The sequence below is a fragment of the Danio aesculapii genome, chromosome 2, assembly GCF_903798145.1.
Source record: "Danio aesculapii chromosome 2, fDanAes4.1, whole genome shotgun sequence".
NCBI lineage: Eukaryota > Metazoa > Chordata > Actinopteri > Cypriniformes > Danionidae > Danio > Danio aesculapii.
Genome location: NC_079436.1, coordinates 15,264,540 through 15,273,876, shown reverse-complemented (window position 1 = coordinate 15,273,876; position 9,337 = coordinate 15,264,540). Strand labels below are relative to the sequence as shown.

Below are 9,337 nucleotides of genomic sequence, written 5' to 3'. Positions count from 1 at the left end.
CGCTCAGCTTTTCTGCACTGTCTTTTCATCATTTGTACTCTTGGTGACCTTGTCCAAGATCCCTTTTGCCTGCTAATCATCTTCTTGGCTTTAACAGGAGCAATGTCATCTATGATATTCTTAACTTTAGAGTTAAACAAATCAAGGATAGAATCAACAGAGTCTGCAGATATACTTGGTGCTAGCGATATGGCCTTCATAAACTGCTCATTGGTGTTTTCATTTATTTTCATCTCTTTCTGACAGAGATAGATCTGTTTTTAATAGCTGGAGTGATCAATATATCAAAGAAAATACAGAAATGATCAGCAACATCCTTAACAACAGTCGATGAAATGTGAAAACCCTTAGTTATAAGTAGATCAAGAGTGTGTCCACGATTGTGTGTGGGTCCTTGAACATGCTGAGTCAGATCAAAAGTGTTCAAAACAGTCATCAGTTCTTTTACAGCGTTGATTTCTGCATTATCAATGTGAATATTAAAATCCCCAGCAATGGTAAAATAGTCAAATTCAGAGGTTACTATTGATAACAGCTCTGTGAAATCATCAATAAAAGTTGGAGAATATTTTGGAGGTCTGTAGCTATACTCAGATATTCAAAAGACAAAAAGTCACCAAATGACACTTGTTTACAGTCATAGACATCTTTAAACAGGGCAGCGATGCCTCCACCTCTCCTATTGGCTCTGCAAACACTCAAAAAGTCAAAGTTTGAAGGAGCTGTTTCATTTAGTACTGTTGCGCTACAGCTATCATCTAGCCAGGTTTCATTTAAAAGCATAAAATCAAGACAATTTGTGTTGATAAAATCAATGAGTAAAAGTGACTTATTGTTAAGTGATCGGATGTTTAAAAGTGCTGACTTAACAGTTTTAGCTATTTTTGCTACAGTACTGTCAGATTAGTATTTAATAGACACAAGATTTGAATGATTTGCTATACGACCTGAAGAAGTCTTCGGTTTTCTGTCACGTAATACAACACATATATGTGTAGAGAAAGCTACAGGCACACTGGGTTCCTGATTATTCTGTAAACATCTGATAAAGACTGTTATCTAAGCAGGCACCCGAGACACATTATGGAGAGCTGTTTTGTTCACCAGCTGAAGATGGTGCGTTGTTGTTTGCAAAAGTCAGAGGGCTCTTCCAGGTGGGCTCAGAGGTGGTTGTGGAGCAGGCCGCTTTTTGGTTGGTAACTGGGGGCTTGCGGCAATGGAGTGTGAAAATTTAGTTCCAGCATGCACCAGTTCCTCCATCTTTTTTTGAGAAACCCAAGAGAGGAGAGCAAGGTGACAATGAGAATGTGTCTGGTGACAGAGGCTGTGGCTCTGGAGATTTTGGCTGCTGAAATATGTTTTCCTGGCTGTTTTCCTGAGGATAATTTTTGAGTGACGAGATGCTGTTCTGATGTGTCACAGTCTGTCTGTGTTGAGCAGAGGGCCAGTGACAGTGTCTCTATCAACAGTGGGTGTTTTGGCAGCGTAGCATTATCACTGTCCTTGGGTGATGTGTCAGCCCCAAGTCCACTCAGGAGCTTTGAGGTCCTGTGGTCATCCGGACATTTGCTAGGTGTGTATGTGCCATTTGGATTGAGGTCAGTGGCACACGCAGCAGATGGATGATGGAGGAAGAAAAAGATATCGTCCTTTAGCACCTTTGCACCAAGTTTGACTGGGTGAAGGCCGTCTGATGTCAACAGTTGTCTTTGGTTCCAGAAGACATTGAAGTTGTCAATAAAATTCAGTCCTTTCCTGTTACATGTTTTCTGCAGCCATACATTTAGACCAAGAAGCCATGAAAACATATTTGTCCCTCTTGCAGTGAGTGGTCCACTGATGAACGGCTGAATTTTCACTCTTTCAACTGTTTCCAAGAGCTCACAGAAATCTCTCTTGAGCAGTTCTGACTGTTCATTCCGAATATCATTCTTCCCCACATGGATGATAATCCGTTTTGCAGTCTTGTGTTTTTTCAGAGCTTCCTTAAGCTCTTTGTTTACATCAGAAACTGTTGCATGAGGGAAGCAGTATGTCATTTTAGATTTGCTCCACTAAACTGACAAAATGTAAAATACTTACGTTTTCTCGTGAGATCAGGCTGGAGTATCCTACAAAATCATTATGAGGTTTGCCACTCCAATTCATTGTGAATGAATGACTTCAGTTTCATAATAGTGAAAACTCCTGCTATAATCTATATGAAACATTGCTATCTGACATTGCACCTTCACTTTGCATGTCTGCATGCTAAATATTTAGTTGTTTTAGTCTTTTTACATAAAGTACATCTATTGTGTTTAGCATTACTGCAGCAAAACTGAGCACATGTGACAGTGGAACATGTAGAGAAATAATTCAGTAAATCATCAAGAAGTGTAGAATATATGATTCAATTCTCTTTCACAAACACAACAGTTACACCTTAACATGTTCAGACCTATTTGACTGTTATTATAGCCTATAACTTAAATCACATTCATTCTTTCATTCATTTTCTTTTCGGCTTAGTCCCTAAACCGGGGTCGCCACAGTGGAACGATCCGCCAACTTATCCAGCACATGTTTTACGCAGCAGATGCCCTTCCAGCTGCAACCCATCTCTGGGAAACATCCATACACACTCACTCACACTCATACACTACAGACAAATTAGCCTCCCAATTCACCTGTATTACATGTCTTTGGACTGTGGGAGAAACCGGAGCACCCGGAGGAAACCCACGCGAACGCAGGGACAACATGCAAAGTCCACAAAGAAACGCCAACTGACCCAGATGAGGCTCGAACCAGTGACCTTCTTGCAGTGAGGCGACATCACTACCTACTGCGCCACTGCGTCACCCAACTTAAATCACAATACAACAATAATAGCAATTTGTTATTCCAATATTATTAGTATCATTAAAACTGCATGTACACATAGTTTCTACAATGATGGCTCACGTTTGTGAATGTAGGACTATTCACCTAGTAGATAAATTTCACTATTACATTGGTCTTTAAAAAAAGGTCACATGAAGCGTTCTGTTATGAATTACTTACTTGTGTCATCCCAGAGACCTGTTCATCTTCACAGCCCAAACTAGAATATTTAGATTAAATGCTCCTCATCCTCTACAGACAGCAATGGTCCTGAGATGGTCATAGTCCAGATAAGGCACAAAAAAAAACATTGTCAAAAGTTCCATGTGACTTCAGTGGTTCAACTGTGATCATACCAAGCTCCAACAACACTTTAGTGAGGCAAAACAAAACAGTAAATACAAATTTGTTGCGTATATTTTTCCTGCATCAGATTAGGGTGTGTGTTTACTACGAGCAGTAAGCACACACCCTAACCTGTTGTTGTGTTTACTACGAGCAGTAAGCGCTGACCTGTTGTGGCAGAGGCAAACAAGTTATTTTTACAGTACTTTTGATGCACAAATGTGTTTCTGAGCTTTGTATGATTACAGTTGAACCACTGAAGATAGGATCAATGTTTTTTAGTTCCTTTTTTGGACTTGGGACCGTTGCTGTACATGGAGAAACTATAGCTTCATGGCAAATGAGTCAAATATTACATTGAAATCACCAAAACGAGCACAAACCAATGTTTAGTTTGGAGAGAGAGAAGGGAAGAAGAAAAAACATTTCCAAATTCAAAAAATAACTCCGCAATTTAACCTTTGAGACAAATGTACTGGACCTGTCACACATATATCACTATCCTTTATGAACACAAATTTCACTGAAACGGGTGCTCTTGTTTTGCTCCAGTAATTCCTTGGGAGAACACCGTAGTAGACATCCATACAAAAGCAGAGAGTTTGGTGTGGTGTAGCAGAACTGCAATAGATATCTGTCCAGGCTGACACTGGTTTAGGCCATCGGTATGTCCTTGATGCCCCCAACTGGAGCTTCCAGAGAACCTGCGATAATTGAAATACTAGGTTACAACTAAGTTGGTATCTACTATTATACAAAGTGAAAATCAAACATTTATTTTTAATTGAATCCAAATTTGTCCTATAATTTAGTCACATTCAATAAGTTTGACTCATTCATCTGAATATTCCTACTTCACTGATCTTGTTAGGGTTTCATTTACATTTAATTTTTATAAGATAAAAATATATTTTTTTTTAAATGAACACACATACAAACCACACAAAATCAGGTACTGCTACGAGTAAAAGGTAGAGAAAGGAACGAAGACACAAAGGAAAACAAAACAAACACCAGACCATAGTATAACAATCAATAAAGAAACGAGGACAAAGCTGGTTTGTGAACACAGGCAATTATAAACAGAGCATTACCAACCAAAGACAAAAAGAATCTTTACATATAAAATAAACTTACATACTTACATAGCAAACTTGCATACGGGCAAAGCCTTTTCCACTCAATGCTGTGTAGTGCACCTCTAGTTAGGAGTACATATCTAAAGTAAATGGAAACTACACCAGTGAAACAACAGTAGTTCACTTTATAATAATCATTATATTGCATGTTGTGCTGGATTGCCTTTATTTAATCACCCTAATTAAACAAAGATAAACCAGAATCCTCCCTTCGCTATAATTCTTAGCTAGGCTTGAAAGGATCGTCTTTATAATGTACTTTGCAAAAGAATAAATTAGATTCATACTTTACCACACGATAACTCTGATGGGTTCTGGAAAATGAAGTCAATGTCCACTGCAGTGAAGAAAAGTAATAAAATACACTTTTATTAATAAAATAAAATCCAGTGAAAAGGTAGAATAATCAAAGGACAAATGACAGAAACAAAATCCTTACTTTATCCTCCATTGAGGATAAAGGGCGACCAACCTCAGTATACAGAAGTCTGAAAGCGCAAAGCTGGTCAGTTTGGTTCAGCTTTTATACTTCCAAAAGCAGGTCATGCACATACCTACACCTCATATATCAGTGAGGACTTGACATACTGCATATAATTACCCGTACACCATCTGGGTTTTACCTAATATATCAAAACACTAATTATAAATCACTAAGGACCAACTGTATGATGTGGTCTGACCACTCAGTCAAGAATTCTACTAGTCGACAAAACTTATAGGTCATGTCTTATGTGAACAAATTTATAGCTGTCCCATAGGCACATCTTAGAACATAAATCAACATACAAACACTCTCATACACATTGTTTAGATACTTTTAGGGCATTAGGCATTCCACAAGGTATTTCCAATGAGAGGCATCCCTAATTTACGATGACTATGAGACCTCCCGGCATCGCGAGCAGAGTCTCAGGTCTTCAGGGTCAGCTGCGCAAGCTGTATGCACTCAGAGGATAGGAATTCAGGAGAAGGTAAGAACAGATGAGGGTCAGAGAGAGGTAACATATCCCTTCCTCTCCGTTCATGAGTTGTGCGCGCCCTCTTCTGGTCACGTCAATTCAAGTCAATTTACCTTTATTTGTATAGCGCTTTTACAATGTAGATTGTGTCAAAGCAGCTTCACATAAAAGGTCATAGTAAATTGGAACAGTGTAGTTGTGCATCGTGCTCTTCGCCTTGACTGTTTCAGATAAAGTTAAGCTCTGAAGTATTGGAATGTCAGAATACAGGAGAGGTTTGCGTTTGTATTTTCGTTGTCTCACGTTAATAATAGCACCATTCGTTCCATGGGCACCATTCATTACAATGTTGAATATATTATTTATAACATTGCTCAGTAAAAATTTTATATTTTTTGATAACTGTTTCTCAAAGTTGCAATGTGTAGCCAGCTTTTTTAGGATAATTCCTGTAGTTACACATAAAATTGATTAAGAGGAATTTGCAACAAGCAAACAAAAAGTTTGAGAAGAAATTATATTAAGTGTAAGAGACTCGAAGAACTAAGAAAAGTAAAGAAATAGGTATGATATCATCAGGAAGCCAGTATTTTCCAGAATTCAATTTTCAGATTCTTGAAAAAAAACTAGGCTGCAGTAAAGAATCATGAAACATTCTAATAAACATCTAATAATTACAAGTTGCTGTAAACCATTACATATACTGTAAAAGCTGTTTAAAGCTTTTTAGACATACAGGTTGAGAGAAACTCTAGAAGGAGCAGCACTTTTAGATAAGCTTGCATGTAGGACAGAGAATTAAAGGCATAGTTCAAATTTTAAATTCTGTCATCATTTGCTCGCCATGTTGAACACATTTACATTTAGTCATTTAGCAGATGCTTTTATCCAAAGCGACTTACGAATGAGGACAAGGAAGCAATTTACACATTTATAAGAGCAGCAGTGAATTAGTGCTATAGACAATTTTCAGGTGTGTAAAGTCTAAGAAGCAAAGCATTAGTAATGTTTTTTTTTTGAGAGAGAGAGAGTACAGTTAGTGGTATAGTCAGACAGGCAGTTAAGATTAGGAAGGAAAATGGAGACTAAATATTTGAGTTTTTAGCCGTTTCTTGAAGACAGCAAGTGACTCTGCCGTTCTGATGCAGTTAGGGAGTTCATTCCACTAACTGGGCAGAATGAATGCGAGAGTTCGGGAAAGTGATTTCTTCCCTCTTAGAGATGGAACCACGAGGCGATGTTCATTCACAGAACGCAAGTTTCTGGAGGGCACATAAATCTGCAGAAGTGAGAGCAGATAAGGAGCAAAGACAGAGGTCGCTTTGTAAGCAAACATCAGAGCTTTGAATTTTATGCGAGCAGCAACTGGCAGCCAGTGCAAACGGGTGAGTAGCGGAGTGAAATGTGCTCTTTTGGGTTCATCAAAGACCACTCCTGCTGCTGCATTCTGAAGCAGCTAAAGAGGTTTGATAGAATTAGCTGGAAGCCCGGCTAGTAGAGAGTTGCAATAATCCAGTTTGGAGAGAACAAGAGCTTGAACAATAAGTTGAGCTGCATGTTCAGATAGGAAGAGTCAGACCTTTCTGATGTTATAGAGTTCGAATCTGCAAGATCGAGCAGTTCTAGAAATGTGGTCAGAGAAGTTTAGTTGGTCCTCAATCGTTACTCCAAGGCTTTTTACCATTTTGGATGCAATAATGGTTGCCTCATCCATCTGGATTAAGAAGTTATGGTGTAGAGTCGGGTTGGCAGAAACTTCAAGCATTTTCGTTTTCGCGAGGTTAAGCTGAAGATGATGATCTTTCATCCAGTGTGAAATGTCTGACAGGCAGGCTGAGATGCGAGCTGGAACCGAGGGGGGAAAATATTTTAAAAAGTATGCGAGGATTGGTGGCACTGTTGACTTTCTGACAGAAGTATGTCTACTTTGCAGAAGTAACCTCAGCTGAGAAATAGGACAGAAGAGTTTGGTATGTTATGAGCTGTTCAGGATTTTTAGTTTTTCGCCAAATTCTCTCTGCAGCCCGAAGTTTTGAGCGATGCTCACGGAGAACAACAGAGAGCCAGGGTGCAGGAGGACTGGCACGGGCTGACCTGGATGTAAGAGGACATAGTCTGTCTAGACATGATGCTAGTCTGGAGCAGAGTGTATCAGTGGCACAGTTCATATCAAGTGCAGATTTGCAAGATGGAGGAAGAGAGTCTGAAACAATGGTGGATAGTCTATTGGGTGAGAGAGAGCGTAGGTTTCTGCGAAAGACAACTAGAGTTGGAGTGTGTGGTGGCTCAGGAGTAATGTGGATGTTGAGAGACCGAAGGAAATGATCCGATGTTTGTAGTGGAGTTACTATTGTTTGATCAGCGAAGCAATGTTGAGTGTAAATAAGTTCTAGCTGATTACCTGATTTGTGAGTAGCAGAAGTAGGTGCTCTTTTGAGGTCAAAAGAGGCAAGCAGAGTCTGGAAGTCAGCAGCTTGGGGTCTTTCAATGTGAATGTTGAAGTCACCTAGCACCAACAAGGGAGTGTCATAATCAGAAAAAGATGAGAGAAGAACATCCAGTTCGTCTAAGAAGTGACCTAATGTACCCGGTGGGCGGTAGATGACAACCACATTTATGTGGAAGGGGGGAATAATGGTGACTGCATGGAATTCAATGGAGGTGATTTTTGGCAGGGACGGTCTCTGAGTGAATTTCCGTTCTTTGGAAATCAGTAGTCCAGTCCCACCCTCTCTCCCTGTCTCACGAGGAGTGTGGGAAAGAGAGAAATTAGTAGAAAGAGCTGCATGTGTAGCAGTGTCTTCCGGTCTCAACCAGGTCTCAGTTAGAGCCATGAGATTATAGTCAGAATGAGCGGCTATGGAGGTAATAAAATTTGTCTTGTTAACAGCAGATTGACAATTCCAGAGGCCTATGGAGAGAGAGAGAGTTGTGAAATAGCAGATACATGTATTGATCGAAGGTTGTGAGGATTGCGCCTGCAGCATACCTCCCATGCTTTGCGAGTGTTAGTAACAACAGGAATTAGTAAACACATAATAAAAGTGCAAGGAAAACAATAATGAGTGCAGAGATAAAGTAAAATAATAAAGTAAAAGTATTCAATTGCTTTGTCTGTGTCTTTGTTCGGTGGAGTCTTGCAGGTAGATTCGATGGTCTTTACTCTCGTCGGTCTTCACACAAGGCTGCCACGACCGCTGCCACAGTGAGACCAGCTGCTTATATACACCCCTGAGTGCTTTGCTGATTGAGCTCAGCTGGACAAGCCTCCAGAGTAAAAACACCTACATGTCCTACAACCATACACAACCAGCTGAAAACAAGTCTAAGTGTTCTCTAACAAAACACAGCAACTGAAAACAAGTCTAAATGTACTTAAATGATGTTGCTCTCGATGCTAAAGTGCTTTTCCTGCTAACTAAACCTACTGTGCTCAAATATATAGTCTTTAGCTGGCGTTTGGACATGCCTGCAGAGTAAAAACACCCGAAACTGCAGCGGGGGGGGGACGAAACCGTCCGGCTCGACACACAAGCTCTTACAGTAACCAAGGAAACAGTGGGTATACTTTCTAGTACCATACACAGATAGCTGAAAACAAGTTTAAATGTCCTACAACCATAAACAACCAGCTGAAAACAAGTCTAAGTGTTCTCAAACCAAACACAGCAACTGAAAACAAGTCTAAATGTACTTAAACGATGTTGCTCTCGATGCTAAAGTGCTTCTCCTGCTAACTAAATCTACTGTGCTCAAATATATAGTCTTTAGCTGGCGTTTGGACATGCCTCCAGAGTAAAAACACCCGAAACTGCAGCGGGGGGGCACGAAACCGTCCGGCTCGACACACAAGCTCTTACAGTAACCAAGGAAACAGTGGGTATACTTTTAAAGGAATTAAAGGCATAGTTCAAATTTTAAATTCTATCATCATTTGCTCGCCATGTTGAACACACTTCCATTTAGCAGACGCTTTTATCCAAAGCGACTTACGAATAAGGACAAGGAAGCAATTTACACAACTAT

General features: G+C 39.8%; 1 long non-coding RNA gene across 4 annotated transcripts; it reads right to left on the bottom strand.

Moving 5' to 3' along the window:
* Positions 1-896: 896 nt before the first annotated feature.
* On the bottom strand, positions 897-4,836 carry LOC130241551 (uncharacterized). Of its 4 annotated transcripts, none has more exons than XR_008838887.1 (4): positions 4,789-4,836; positions 4,637-4,686; positions 4,356-4,429; positions 897-3,914 (listed from the first exon to the last, which is right to left on the bottom strand). It is a non-coding gene; the product is annotated as an uncharacterized LOC130241551 (long non-coding RNA). The 4 variants fall into 4 exon arrangements; XR_008838884.1 differs by having other exon boundaries at positions 4,642-4,686; XR_008838886.1 differs by having other exon boundaries at positions 4,822-4,836.
* Between the last annotated feature and the right edge of the window lie 4,501 nt (positions 4,837-9,337).